The 15,842-nt window shown below is 39.2% G+C and overlaps 1 protein-coding gene across 10 annotated transcripts in view; it reads left to right on the top strand.

Moving 5' to 3' along the window:
• Positions 1-15,842, top strand: part of SOX5 (SRY-box transcription factor 5) — a 1,099,609-nt gene that overhangs the window by 157,273 nt on the left and 926,494 nt on the right. For all 10 annotated transcript variants that reach the window (XM_043441163.1, XM_043441162.1, XM_043441157.1 and 7 more), the window contains one exon: positions 1,649-1,729. The gene's annotated coding sequence lies outside the window, so the exon portion shown is untranslated. The remainder of the gene's footprint in view (positions 1-1,648; positions 1,730-15,842) is intronic.

Raw genomic sequence — 15,842 nt, 5'->3', positions numbered from 1 at the left:
GGCTGATGGAATGTAAAATGGTATAGAACATTTTACAGAACAGTTTGACAGGTTTTTAAAGAAAACTTAACTTCTAATGACCATAAAATCCAGCAATTGCTCTTGTGGGCATTTATTTCAGAGAAAGGAAAACTTCTACTCACACAAAAGCCTGTGTGCCAATGTTTATAGTAGCTTTGCTTATATTACACCAAACTAGAAATAGTGTAATACTGTAGTGCCTTTCGGTGGGTGAATGGTTAAATGATCTGGACCATAGAACTCTTGAGCAATATAACTAACAAAGTATTGATACCCAACCTGGATGAATCACCAGAGATTTGTGTATGATTTCATTTGTATGATAATTTTGAAATGACAACACTATAAAAATTGTACACTAGTGGTTTCCAGGGTTTAAGAAGGAGGTGGGATAGGAGGGCTATAAAAAGACAATCTTAGGGACTCTTCTGGTTGGTGATGGAAATATTCTGTATCTTAGCTCTGTCAATGTCAATATCTTGGTTTTGGTATTGGACTATAGCTTTGCAAGATGTTACCCCTGAGGGAAACAGGGTAAAAGATATAGGGGATTTCTCTGTATTATTTCTGAGAAATGCATGCAAATATGCATTGGTGTCACGTTATAATATTTGATTAAAGAAAAAGACAGCCTTCTAATGGCTTCTAGGTTAAAATTCAAATCCTTTCCTTGGCCCTTTCCTTCTTCCTTCATGTCTTGCTTGTCTTTCCTGGACATATCCCACTGCAGGCGCAGTGGCCTTTTTGCTGTTCCTGGGCTCTTACCACAAGGCCTTAGCTGTCCCCACAGCCTGGAAAGCACAGCCTCTGTCCAGTTGCTCACTTTGTCCTGGTCTCTGCGCAAATGTTGCCTTAGCAGAGCGACTTTTCCCTTGAACACTGTCTCTAAAATAGGACCCCCTACCACAATCTATTCCCTTCCTTGGATTTATGTTTCTTCTCTCATTAGAAATGGGCTTCCCTGGTAGCTTAGCTAGTAAAGAATCCACCTGCATTGCAGGAGACCCCAGTTTGAGTCCTGGCTTGGGAAGATCCCCTGGAGAAGGGATAGGCTACCCACTCCAGTATTCTTTGGCTTCCCTAGTGGCTCAGATGGTCAAGAATCTGCCTGCAATGCAGGAAACCCGGGTTTGATCCCTGGGTTGGGAAGATCCCCTGGAGAAGGGAATGGCTACCCACTCCAGTATTCTGGCTTGGAGAATTCCATGGACAGAGGAGTCTGGCAGGCTACAGTTCATGGAGTCTCAGAGTCAGACACAACTGATCTACTTTCATTTTCTCATTAGAAATGGACTTGATACTTTTAAAACTTCCAGAGTTTTTTGGATAGGAACCTCAAGTTCCCCATTTTACCTCCTCTTTCCTATGTTTTCTTCTGGGATTTGGAACATTTGATTTTCAAAAACAGACCAAACAAGCTGGTTCATTCTATTTTTTTCCCTTCTGCTGATGGTTTTATAATGTTCTAGATGGAATTTAAGAGTTCTGTAGTAGTGGATGTCGTGTAGTCTGTCAGGCTCAGTCGAACACTATCCACTGGCATTTCCCCAAACAGCCAAAATTTAACAGTCAACCTCCTCACCCCATGAAACTGCCTCTAAGTGACTTAGCTCTGATTCTCTTCTAGGCTTCTTAATCATCCACGGTGTAAAGACACACTTCAAGAGGATCCTTAGAAGTCTTGGACAAGCTTCCCCACACGTGGCAGGTATGTGTCTACACTGAGTGTGCAAGGAATGTAACTTGTTTTATTTTCTGCAGTTAGATCTAAATTATATTTCAACCCTTCGTGTAACCACGTGGAAGCAATTTGAGGTTGCATCCTAATTCTAGGTAAGACTTTGAAGGTGAGGGGTGACATATCTGCTCCTAGGCTGTCATCTCTCCACGAGTCATGTTTGTCCTCTTATCCTTCGTCAGTACTCATGAGCCACTGCTGAGGCACACCTTGATCTTCCTTTGAGGATCTTTTCCTATCTTTCTCTTGGCTTCTTCCAGATACTCCGTGGACATGTGAGGGTGTGCTGCTGCTGAACCAGAAGAAAGTCTCTGGGGTGGCTTAGAGCTCTGTGCTCCTTGCATGACGCTGTGAAGCCCCTGGGCCTTGTTCTGTTGCTCCTATGTCATGCTAGTCCAGTCAGTCCTTGGCAGACCTGGTCAGGTCCACCTGCAATATATCACTTGGTCATTTCAAAGGTCCAGACCTCATCCAAGAAAGAAAATCCATTCTATCTGCCGTGATTTTCTACCATCGTATTTAGCAAATATTGAGGGCAAGAGGAGAAGGTGGGCGACAGAGTATGAGATGGTTGGATGGCATCATTGACTCAGTGGATATGAGTTTGAGCAAGCTCTAAGAGATAGTGAAGGACAGGGAAGGCTGGTGTGCTGCAGTTCATGCAGTTGCAAAGAGTTGGTCATGACTTTGAGCGACTGAACAACCCTGTTACAGTATTTTGAACAGCACAACTTAGGAAATCAATCAAAACACAGTTTACATTTTTTTTTCCTGTTGTTTCTTTAAAATGCACTGGGAAAAGGGAAGTGGGTATTCTCTTGGTTCTGGATGAAATTTAGGCCTCAAGTAGGCTCCATACCTAGTAAGATTACTCTTAGATTTAAAAAAATTTCTATCTACACTTTAAATCACAAACATTGTCTATATTCAGAAATTAAAATGGTCAATCTCAGACTATAACAGTAGCTTGCAAGTTCATTTAATATCAAATCATCTCTCATCCCCTCTCTGAGGCCCATATTTGGATTGGACTCTTGCAGAGTGAGAGGGTGTGCCTTTTTCTTTCTCTATCTGTCACCTACTCCCCCATTTGCTGGCTGCTATAGCTACATCCTAAGGGATTGAAACAAGGGAAAGAAAAGGATATGAGTGACTTAGGGATGTTTTTTATGTGAACAGGTACTGTGTTAACCTGGCTCCAGCTTTCAGGGCCTGGCAGATATTTAAAACTGAGAATCATTTGGCCACTTTGGGGGGACTTTGGTGGCTCCCTTGCTGGACCCAGTTGTCTTCAACTCTCCTGGCTTGGACAGGGCTTCTCCTGTAGCTGTCCACTCCCTACTCACCTCTTGGTTCTTGGCTAGTCCATCCCACATGAACTCATGTTGAGTGTATAAAGAATACTTCCGGGCGGCCATCTTGGGCTTCAGGCTAGCTCTGTCACCCTTGGCCCACACCTGCTTCATGAAAACACGCATCTCGTGAACCTCCAAGGACTGAAGGGTACTTCTCAAATTACTGAGCTGTTCCTTATCTCCTTCTTGTCCTCCAAATTCCCAAGGTGGGAGCCAGTCTGCAATCTGTCAGGTTTCCTAAGCTCCAGGGGACACATCCACGCTATCTAAACTGTTCTTTTGAGGCCTCTCTAAGGACCTGAGAGAGAAAATAGCCCCTTCTATCCCACCTGCTTCAGTGAGGTGGGGCTTGTCACAGGGCAGCAGTTCAATCCAAGAACCATTTCATAATGCTTCTCCTCACCTCTGTTCTTTTGGTGCTTTATGTTGTCTTGTTGCATTTTAGAGCCATCCAACCTGTTCTTCCCAGTGTTAAAGAACTTGCCTGCCAATGCAGGAGACAAAAGAGACTCAGAAGATCCCCTGGAGGAGGGCATGGCAACCCATTTCAGTGTTCTTACCTGGGAAATCCCATGAACAGAGAAGCCTAGCAGGCTACAGTCCATAGGGTTGCAAAGAGTTGGACATGACTGAAGTGACTTAACATGTATGCAGCCAATTCTTAGGACTTTTAAAAAAAATTTGGTTTTGGTCTAGCCCTTTTCTTGGAATTTCATGCCTGTTCAATGAAGGTGCCTTAGTTGAATCTGCTAGTTTAACATCTGATCATTTCAGCTCCACTAGGAAGAGTTAGGGGCTTCCCTGGTGGCTCAGTGGTAAAGACTCTGCCTGCAATGCAGGAGACCCAGGTTCAATCACTGGGTCAGGAAGATCCCCTGCAGGAGGACATGGCAACCCACTCTAGTACTCTTGCCTAGAGAACCCCATGGACAGAGGAGCCTGGGGGGCTGCAGTCCGTATGGTCTCACAGAATCAGACACAACTGAAGTGACTAAGCCACAGCAGGAAGAGTGAGAGTGGTTGAGGGAGGGGTAAAGGTTTAGCCATCCCATTGCCAACTTGCTTCTGGATTCACTAATATCTGTACATGGCTTGACTACCTTATCTTCCACTCAGCTCAATTCAGTTCAGTTCAGTAGCTCAGTCGTGTTTGACTGTTCGTGACCCCATGAACCGCAGCACACCAGGCCTCCCTGTCCATCACCAACTCCCGGAGTCCACCCAAACCCATGTCCATTGAGTCGGTGATGCCATCCCACCATCTCATCCTCTGTCGTCCCCTTCTTCTCCTGCCCTCAGTCTTTCCCATCATCAGCATCTTTTCAAATGAGTCAGCTCTTCACATCAAGTGGCCAAAGTACTGGAGTTTCAGCTTCAACATCAGTCCCTCCAATGAACACCCAGGACTGATCTCCTTTAGGATGGACTGGTTGGATCTCCTTGCAGTCCAAGGAACTCTCAAGAGTCTTCTCCAACACCACAGTTCAAAAACATCAATTCTTCAGTGCTCAGCTTTCTTTATAGTCCAACTCTCACATCCATACATGACCACTGGAAAAACCATAGCCTTGACTAGATGCACCTTTGTTGGCAAAGTAATGTCTCTGCTTTTAAATATGCTGTCTAGGTTGGTCATAACTTTCCTTCCAAGGAGTAAGCATCTTTTAATTTCATGGCTGCAGTCACCATCTGCAGTGATTTTGGAGCCCAGAAAAATAAAGTCAGCCACATTTTCTACTCAAAAGTATCTAAATATGATTTTAGCTCAGTAAATAGGAGGATTTCTTTAAGTTTATTTTCAATATGTGAGAGTCATTCTAATTTCCCAGAGGGTCTTAGACTTTTGAAACTCGAAAACCAGTAATTGACACCCCTATATCCCCCATGCTTCCCTCCTCTGCCAACAATTTTCTTTTCTTTTTTTTAAAAAAACTTTTTATTAGAATATAGTTGCTTTACAATGCTGTGTTAGTTCCTGCTGTCCAGCAGAGTAAATCAGCTATACGTGTACATATATCCCCTCCTTTTTGGATATCCTTCTCATTTAGGTCAAGATAGAGCATTGAGTAGTTTTATTGCTATACAGTAGGTTCTCATTAGTTGTCTATTTTATACGTAGTATGAAATAGATAGTAGTGTGTATATATATATATGTATGTATATGTATCAATCCCAATCTCCCAGTTCTTGCCAATAATTTAGCAACTTGTCTGACTGAATGAAGAAAGAAGCAAGATTCAAGGAAATGAAATACCCCAAATGTTACTTCCTGTGTGATAAAAAATATTGCCTACCCTTTTTTGAATATCTGTGTTGTGGGTTTAAACCCATATAATGGCACTGAATCCTTTATATTAAGGATTTAACATTTGAGGAAAGTAGGTGTGCTAGTTTAAGAAAACCACTTATATAGGATTGGGCTTCCCTGGTGGCTCAGTTGGTAAAGAATTTGCCTGCAATGCAGGAGACCTAGGTTCATTCCCTGGGTGGGGAATATCCCCTGCAGAAGGAAATGGCACCCACTCCAGTATTCTTGCTTGGTAGATCCCGTGGACAGAAGAGCCTGGCGTGCTACAGTCCATGGGGTCATAAGAGTTGGGCGCAACTTAGTGACTAAATTAATTATTTGTACTTCTCTGGTGGCTTAGCTGGTAAAGAATCCACCTGCAATGCAGGAGACCTGGATTTGATCCCTGGGTTGGAAAGATCATATATAGGATTAGGGCCCACACTAATGACCTCATCTTTGCATAACTAATTATATATGCAGTGACCTTCTTTTAAGTGTCACAGTGATACTAATTCTATACTAACTGATCCACAAAATAGAATCATAGGGAACACTTCCAAACTCATTCTATGATACTAGCATTAGCCTAATATCAAAAGTAGGCAAAATATCTAGCAGTTGAATCCAGTATCATATATATAAAAAATATGCACCATGATCAAATAGGATTTATCCCAAATATGCAACTCTCATTCACCATTCAAAAATCATTTGCTATAATCTATCATATTAATAGCTAAAGAAGAACCTAGTCATGTGTCGTTGTGAGAGTTGGGCTATAAAGAAAGCTGAGCACTGAAGAATTGATGTTTTTGAACTGTGGTGTTGGAGAAGGCTCTTGAGAGTCTCTTGGACTGCAAGGAGATCCAACCAGTCCATCCTAAAGGAGATCAGTCCCGGGTATTCATTGGAAGGACTGATGTTTAAGCTGAAACTTCAGTACTTTGGCCACCTGATGCTCAGAGCTGACTCATTTGAAAAGACCCTGACGCTGGGAAAGACTGAGGGCAGGAGGAGAAGGGGACGACAGAGGATGAGATGGTTGGATGGCATCACCGACTCAATGGACATGGGTTTGGGTAGACTCTGGCAGTTGGTGATGGTGAGGCCTGGCGTTCTGTGGTTCATGGGTTCGCAAAGAGTCAGACATGACTGAGTGACTGAACTGAACTGAAAGAAGAAAAATCATATGATTATAACAATAGATACAGAAAAGCATTTCACATAATCCAACACCCATTCATGATAAACTTTCAATCATCTAAGAATAGAGAAACCTACAGTTAGAAGCATACACCATGATGAGAAACTACATTCCTTCTCCTATCACTGTGGGATAAGACAATGATGTCTCCTCTTACCACTCCTATTCAACATCATACTGGAAATTCCTAGCTAATGTATTAAGACAAGAAAAAATATGTATGTATACACACAGATGGGGAAGGGGCTTCCCTTGTAGCTCAGCTGGTAAAGAATCCGCCTGCAGTGTGGGAGACCTGGTTTGATCCCTGGGTTGGGAAGATCCCCTGGAGAAGGGAAATGCTGCCCATTGCAGTATTCTGGCCTCGAGAATTCCATGGACTGTATAGGCCATGGGGTCACAAAGAGTTGGACACGACTGAGCAGCTTTCACTTCACAGATAGGGAAAGAGAAAAACGAAACTGTTCACAGGCTACATAATTGTCTATGTAGAAAATTCAAAATAATTTATAAAAAGACTCCTGGATAAGTCTTGCTTCTAGATTAGGCTAATATACAAAAGTAAATTGATTTCCCATATACCACATGAACAAATGGAATTTGAACTTAAAAACACAGGATCATTTATATTACCTAAACTACAGTGATAGAAAAAGGAGAAACAAAGGGAAGAATGAATATGTGGAACACAGGGGGTTTTTAGGGCAGTTAAGCTTTATCATATCATATATGATACTGTAATGGTGGAGACATGCCATTCTGTATTTGTCAAAGTACGTAAAAGCATGCAACACAGAAAAAGAACTCAAATGTAAACAATGGACTTTAGTTAATAATCATTTCAGTGTCGATTCATCAACTGTTAAAAAAAAAAAGTACCATACCAGTGTAAGATGTTAATAACAGGGTAAACTGAGGGTGGGGAGAAGGGAGTATTTGAGAACTCTTTATGTTTTTTGTTCAATTTTTTCATAAACCTAAGACTGAGAAATAAAGTCTGTTAATAAGAAAAACAGTAGTGTTTAAAAAAATAAAAAGGAAAAACAAACAAATGTCAGACTGAGATACCTGGAGTTAGGACTTTATCATGTGAATTTGGGGTGGAGGGGGACATCATTCAGCCCATAACACTAGGGTTCAAAGAGGTTCAATAACTTGAAAGTCACACAGCCCTTAAAATGCCATTGTAGAGATTCCACGCCATGACATTGTGACTCTATAGCTGAATTCTTCCTGCTATACCACACTTCATCTCAGGCAACTCTTGCATGCAGTCCTCTGCAAAGAGGAGATTGCTAGCTTTCCTTTAAACAACCAATCAGATTGGCTGGGGCATGGATCTACCCAAAGAAGGAGCTCAGACTAAGACATAGGTCAGACTATCTCATGAACTCATAATAACCTTACACCTTACCCAAAGGAGTAACTTTACACTTTATACCTTACACAAAGGAACAGGTTTGTGAAGAAGTTCAGTCTAAAACTGTAATACTCTGGGCTAGAAAATGAATTTGTACTTGAACTAGAGGTATAGATTGTGAAGAATTCAACTGGATCTGAAACTACTAAAATGGTGTCAATGTGAGTTGGTGATGTTATTCCTGTGACCTGTGGTTTGCATTTTGGGTACTCTTGACCTGTATTCATATCTACATATGCCACGTGTACATGGTCTGTTTCATGTAGAGCATAGTTACACAATGTGTAATAAAGCAACATATTTAGATCATGCAAAAGAAAATGAATAAAATGTTTGCTATGAAGTTCCTACAGGCATTTACTGGATAATGATAATGATAGTTTTACTAAAATATATTCAGCTTCAATGAGGGTTATATTTAGGAAAATTATCAGATTGTTTTGGATATTTTCCTTATAAAAACAATTCTTTAGTGCATCTTATGTGGAAGATACGAATTATAATAGTCATTCGGAAATGTGTCTTCATGAATATGAACATAATTTGAGTCTTGTAGTATTTAGTGCTGTTTTATTCCAGATGGCAAAACATTTTTATTATTCCTTTTAGTTAGTGCTTGAAATATATACCTATGGAAATAAGTCCATTTTAAGATTTCTCTTGCCAAAACTCTAATAGATGCTCACTTACTGAGAAGTATGTATACTGAGAAATATTTAAGAAAAATATGCTTTAATGAAGCTGCACTAATGATATTTATTTAGCTAATTGTGTATGGGAATCTCAACATTATTTCAAGTAAGGTAGACTGTTGGCCCTGTAAATAAGCCTGGCACAGGTGTGCAAAGAATTAAGAGAATTGGTAGATCTAATGAAAATCAGAGAAAACCTCAAAGAAATATTTTATTATAAATTAGATTTCCCACTATAAAACAAATATACAACAAAGCCAAATAGCAAAAATGTTTTAAAATGAGGGTAAAAAATTACTAACAATACCAATAACCAAAAGCAGTAACAGTAACCTTTTAGTATATTTGCTTCTCTTCCTTTTCCATTCATTTATTCAGCTGAGGATTACTGCGTGCTTAATGCAGGCACTTGGGAGATAAAGATGGCTAGGCCCAGGGTTCCACTTTGAAGGAGACTAATTTATTAGGGAAAACAGACCATGATAAGTCCTTGTAATGTGTGGTAAGTACAAAGCTGGAGGAGAATGGGCCAAAGAAATTGCTTTCAACTCCAGTTTCAGATCTGTAAAGACTTTTAACAGAAAGAAAGAAGAAATCTGTTAGCCAGGAAAGAGAATAAAATACCTTACAGTTAGAGGCAGGAACATTTGCTAAGGTATGGTATGACTGAAATCACATCATGCTGCTGCTGCTAAGTCGCCTCAGTCTTGTCCGACTCTGCACGACCCCATAGATGGCAGCCCACCAGGCTCCCCTGTCCCTGGGATTCTCCAGGCAAGAACACTGGAGTGGGTTGCCATTTCCTTCTCCAATGCATGAACGTGAAAAGTGAAAGTGAAGTCGCTCAGTCGTGTCCGACTCCTAGCGACCTCATGGACTGCAGCCTACCAGGCTCCTCTGTCCATGGGATTTTCCAGGCAAGAGTACTGGAGTGGGGTGCCATTGCCTTCTCCAGAAATAACATCATAAGGAACTGTAAATAATGCAGCATGTCTAGAAAATGAAGTTGGAGAAGTAGGTGGAGGTGATATCATGGAATGCTCTGTACTAATTATCCTATTGGCAAGAAGAGTTTTCAAATGGGGCAGGAATATGTTTAGAATTGCATTTTAGAAAAATTGATTATCAGCAATATGATGGAATGGATGACTTAGAAATTGCAAACTTCAGGAACTAAGCATTTGGTAAGGGGTCAGATATACCAAAAGGCTGAAAAGAAAAAAAAGACAAAACAAAACACTTGGCTTGCAAGGACCTCTAGCAATGTTTTGGTGGAGACTCCAAAATGTGTTCCTGCGGTCCTGTGTTTTCATAAAATTTGCCAAAAGTATGAGCTTTTAGCTTCAGCTGATTATGAGTGCTTCTATTTCTATATTACCACCCCTCTGTTATACTTCTCTCAGAGAGAGAAGCTTGGTGACACACCTTTTGCATTTGCAGTTTTACCTTCTTTTTCTTTAAAGAGTCCCTGAATTGTATCAGCTTAGATCTCATTTTTCCAGATCTAGTCCTAAGATAATCCTGCAGGGATCCAGAAGAGGATGGCAAGTTCTTAAACCAACATAGTAGCTGCAGAGATGAAGTAGAAAAGAGGGGAAAGACTAAGGGGGAGAAATTATTAGCTCTTAGTGTGAGGGAAAGAATAGGGCCTAGATTTCTCCCTGCTGTAACTTGATGGACAGTAGGGCTATTAAGAAAAAAAATGGTAGCATCAGGTCATAGTTGCAAGTAATGGTTTATTGAACATCTTTATGTATATGTATGTTTTCATATTTTTGGATTCAAAAAAGTTCATTTACTATATCAAATTGTGTAAGTATTTTAATGCATTTTGTTATCTGTTACTAGATAGACTTTCCAGATAGACGGCCATCCAACACAGCTATAGCTAATATAGAAATGGACTTTTTGGTCTACACTTCCACTGACATTGGACATTATAATTTTATTTTTTTAAAACCAAACTATAGGGTAAAATCAGTGCTTCTTTTTCATTTTACTATGAAGGTGAGATAAATGTGATCTGTAGTTGTGAACTCTCCATAGAAGTCTATTTTTCAGGGGTGTTATTGCGGTTTTTTCCTGGTAATGATTTAGGGAGCATTAGGAGGTGGTTGGCTTCGCTGGTGGCTCAGAGGTTAAAGTGTCTGCCTGGAATGCGGGAGACCCTGGTTCGATCCCTGAGTTGGGAAGATCCCGTGGAGAGGGAAATGGCAACCCACTCCAGTACTCTTGCATGGAGACTCCCATGGAGGGAGGAGCCTTGTAGGCTACAGTTCATGGGGTCACAAAGAGTCCGACACAACTGAGTGACTTCACTTTCACTTTCACTTTTCAGGAGGTAGTTGGGAGGGTCAGGAAGATCCCATCCAGGAGAAACTGCCAACGCATTCCAGTAGTCTTGCCTAAAAATACCCATGGTTAGAGTAGCCTAGCAGGCTGTAGTCCAAAGGGTCACAAAGAGTGGGACATGACTGAGCAGCTAAGCAAACACACAGGAGATAGTTCTAAGTCTTTTATGAGAGTAGTTATACTGTGCACTCTAAATTCGTGCATACATACCTGTGTTATAAGAGCTAGAGTATATAAGGCTAAAACAATTTTGTAGATTAGATTGTTTTAGATAGACTTAAGTATCTGCCAACCATTTCTTATAAGGACCAGATAGTAAATATTCTAGATTTTCTAGGCTAGCAGGTGAAATGAGGATATTACGTAACCACTTTAAGAGCAAGAAAAATTTTTTCCAAAAAAATTTTATTGACATAGTTCAAAATAAAATGATTGAGCACATTGTTAATATAGAAGTCTAATAATGAGAAAAACTGTATTTGTTTTTGAGAGCAGAGACATTGTACTTAGTCGTAGTTTAGTGGTAATGTTCTCTATCATCAAATTGACTATAAATGTTCCTTCATTAAACCATCCTTATTTCAAAGTTAGTGAGCTGGATTTGGATCACAGGCCATAGTCATGGTTTAGACCATGACATTTGTGTCATTTTTCTGTTAGGCTTTGTTAAAATATTTTGTCTGATAATAAGTTTCATTTCTGTTGAATATGTTATTTGAATCTCTGGAAATTTACAACTTAGAAAACACTCATCAAAATGCATGCACGTGTGTGTGTGTGTGTGTGTGTGTGTGTGTGTTACAGGTGAATGGGTTGGCTGTTTTTCTCTGTATAGTAAATGGAATTTAGGATATATCTGGGGTAGCCATACTATTACAATGAAGCGTTTTATCTGTTTAGATTAAGATACCAGAGAAGTGAAACAGGAAACTAGACTTGGCAGGTACAAATTTGTTCTGTTGGTATATGTATTGGGATGACTTTGAATGTTCCCTGTTGTTGACTTTGAGTTGACTATAATTGGTTCTGTTCATTAACGTCTGCTTCTTCTAACCTTTGAGAGTTTGTGCTTTGGTTTTAGCTTTGCTATTGTTCAGCAACTTTCTAAAAAAGACTTAATTCTTCTTCTACCCTCCCTCAAAATCTTGATGTCTTGAAATATTTTCTTTATAATTCACATTTCATTTGCTGAGAATTTTGTGGCAGGCCCACCCAGTTCCCATGGTTTCAAGAAAGTAAAGGAGGGGGAAGGAAGAAAAGAAACAAACTAGAAAGACATGGAAGTTTGAAAAGCTAATAAGCTGATCATTTCACCCACTTTAGAGGTTGGGGCATCCATCTCAAAAGTTTCAAATGGAATTTGATTCCTAAATCTAAGACCAGTTTTCCCTTAAACTCTTAATGAATTGTTTGAGGAGTCTGTAAAAACTTTAGTAAGTTTAGTTGCTTTAATGAACACACTGAGTTATGCATTGGATTTAAGAACTGATCATTGGACTCCAAGTTTATGTTTTATCATTTTAGTCAATATGAGTGTGCAGAATTAGTATCTTTCTAATGCATATTCAAAGATAATTCAAATGAATGAACTCACTATGAAAACCTTATATTAAAAATATAGAAAGCTTTTTTAATGAGTACATAGAATGTTTTGATTTAATATTTTGTTTAATGGAAAAATATGCTGTAACTGTTTATATAACACACATAAGGTATGTGCAGTTTTTAGAGATAATGTGTTATAAGATTGCAATTTGTATGTTTCTGAGAGTCAGCAGAGGAAAATTCTATCAAAATTAAATTTTGAAATTCTTTCTTCCCTTATTTAATTTCTTCCCTTATTTAATTCCATAGGCTCTTTGGAAAACAGAGTTCCAAATGTGTATTTCCACAGTCTTCCTGCCAGTGGCTAACTCAGCATGCTCTTCTCAACAGCTATCTTGTTTTTTAGCAGCTGAAATATGTGGCAATTAAAAAAAATTTTTTTTGTTTAATCCCAAATTTTGTTTATACTTTGGATGCAGAAGGTCTTTGTTTTTTCAGAAAATTGGTACTAACAGTTTTATAATTCCAAAAACAAAATTTGCTCCAAATACCATTCTCTTGTATTTTTCTGAATTCTTCAGTTATTGTTAATTACCAGTTGGACTCTATGTCTTAAAATAAGATTCCTTTAATAGATATTTATAATTACTATTATTGACAAATATCTGATATTTATTATTTTAAAAACATTTGTTCAATCAGAAAAGAACTAAATTATTTCACTAGAGGGAAAACTAAGCTTCAGAGCCCTTCATTCCTATGAGTTCTTTCCCAGGCTTGGAGATGCCATATAGGCCATGTATTCAAAGAACCATATATTTTGTAAAATTTGCAATCTAAGCTATTTTCACTGCAGTCGTTTATGACTAGGGCCTTCACTTTAACCTCCCCCCATTCCTTTTCTGTTTTGTGAAGGCATTGGAGAGATAACGGCTTTATTTTGGTGGTGGTGTTAGTTGCTCAGTCGTGTCCAGCTCTTTGCAGCCGCATGGACTGTAGCCTGCCAGGCTAATCTGTTCATGGAATTCTCCAGGCAAGAATCCTGGAGTTGGTTGCCATTTCCTTCTCCAAGGTGGTGGTAGTTGGGGGGTGTCTACCAAAGGGAGATCAAGCTGGTGATATGGTGATTTTAAATTAAATGGGACATGGTTTTGTTGTTGGCAAACTCTTCCATGTATAATGAAACTATTGATGATGTTCCACTTTGCCAGTTTGCTGGAGCCATGTGACACACAAGTAAGGAATCAGAGGCCATATTATCCTATGGACACGTTCTGCAGTCCTGACATCTATTGTAACTAGATTTGAAACGCACAGAGCCAGAAGCTACCCTATGGAAAACCTTTCTTGTTATTAGAGGTATAGAGTTATAGACAGTTTGGATTTTGGTTTGTTTCAATGCCTAGTCACAACAGAAGTTCTCTCCTGTTAGGAATTTAATGACTAATGCAGTTCATAGTATTGTTAATGCACTGTGTAATTTTTCTTTTTTGATGAATATTGCATAAGTAGAATTTCTCAAATATCTGTGTTTTTAGGGCACAAACTTATAGCAGTAATATAGGCAGCAAGCATCTTGCATGGTGTAGTTGCATGTTTTCTGAATCACAATTATGAATAGTTAAAGATACAGTTTAAAGGACTACCCTGGTGGTACAGTGGTTAAGACTCTGTGCTTCCAATGCAAGGGGTGCAGGTTTGATCCCGGTCAGGGAACTAAGATCCCACATGCTGCTCAGCAAATAAATAAATAAGGAAATAAATAAAAACAAATTCAATAAGAATTTAAAGATACAATATAAGTAAGCATACTAGATAAAAGAATGGATTATCTTTCCATTTTCTCTCTAGAAAGTAATATTTACAAAGGGGCAATCAGAGTATACAGCTGACAACCGTGGGAGAGAAAAGCATTAGAGAAATATGGTCAAGGAGTTAATTAATATGAGTATTATGTGTTTTTTCCCCAGATTTTGTGATGTTTATGATACATCTCAACATTTTAAAGTACTAATTTGTTAGGATTTTTCCATTGTAACTAAATATTCACTTTCATGTTAAACATTTCAATTTGTTTTCTCTTTCTAAAATCACATAAGCTTTCTGGCTCCAGAAACCCTGGATCTACAGAATAATTATTAAATATTTAGATACCATGAGGTTTAAAGTTACTGTTAGCCCAGCACAGAGCCTAGTATGTATTTGTCCTTCATTGTGTTTTTGGAGTTGAGTCAGACTCCATAATAGCAATTGGTTATTTTTTGTTCATTGATGACTGGTACTTTATATGGACATAAAGTAATATCAGTAAGTTGTAGCTAGGAAGAATTTCTATTCTCCCAGGATCTTGAAATGATGAAGTCATTCACTTTACAAAGCATTTTCTTTTTTTTTTTTTTAATTTTTTTATTAGTTGGAGGCTAATTACTTCACAACATTTCAGTGGGTTTTGTCATACATTGATATGAATCAGCCATAGATTTACACTTTTTCCCCATCCCGATCCCCCCCTCACCTCCCTCTCCACCCGATTCCTCTGGGTCTTCCCAGTGTACCAGGCCCGAGCACTTGTCTCATGCATCCCACCTGGGCTGGTGATCTGTTTCACCATAGATAGTATACATGCTGTTCTTTTGGAACATCCCACCCTCACCTTCTCCCACAGAATTCAAAAGTCTGTTCTGTATTTTCTTATGGATGAAAAACTTAACCAGAGATTTGACATATGGAAATGATATTTACTGTATCATTTCCCTCAACCACCTTTTCTGATTTAAGTTGTCCAAAAAAGGAAGGATGGAGGAGGAGGAAGGAGAAGGTGTAGGGACAGGAAGAGAGAGAAGGAGGGAAGGAGAGATGGGGAGAGGGAGAAAAAGAGAAAGCTGATTTTTTTGGTTGGGCTGAATTATTCTGTAATGGTGGGAGAGTCTCTATAAACAGATGCCTTAAATTCCAAAAAATGGCCAGGACACAATTGGCACTCCCAGGAAAGTAGCAAAGTATTATTAAGACTCTCTATACACAAGTCCTTCCAAATAGTACGTTTCAAACAATAATTTATGTAGCTGGGGCATTGGTTTCAGGATGATGCTGGTGTCTACCTGTGTTTTCAACAGCTCCTTGTCTCAGGGCAGTACTTAACATGTTCCCAGGAGTGAAAGCCCAACATCTTCCTTTGGTAAACACATTATTTCATTTTAACAGTTTAGCTGACTCAAAAAAAGA

This window comes from Cervus canadensis, chromosome 21 (assembly GCF_019320065.1).
Source record: "Cervus canadensis isolate Bull #8, Minnesota chromosome 21, ASM1932006v1, whole genome shotgun sequence".
NCBI classification, from domain to species: domain Eukaryota; kingdom Metazoa; phylum Chordata; class Mammalia; order Artiodactyla; family Cervidae; genus Cervus; species Cervus canadensis.
The sequence above is the reverse complement of the archived record's forward strand: the minus strand, read 5'-3'. Positions and strand labels throughout refer to the sequence as shown.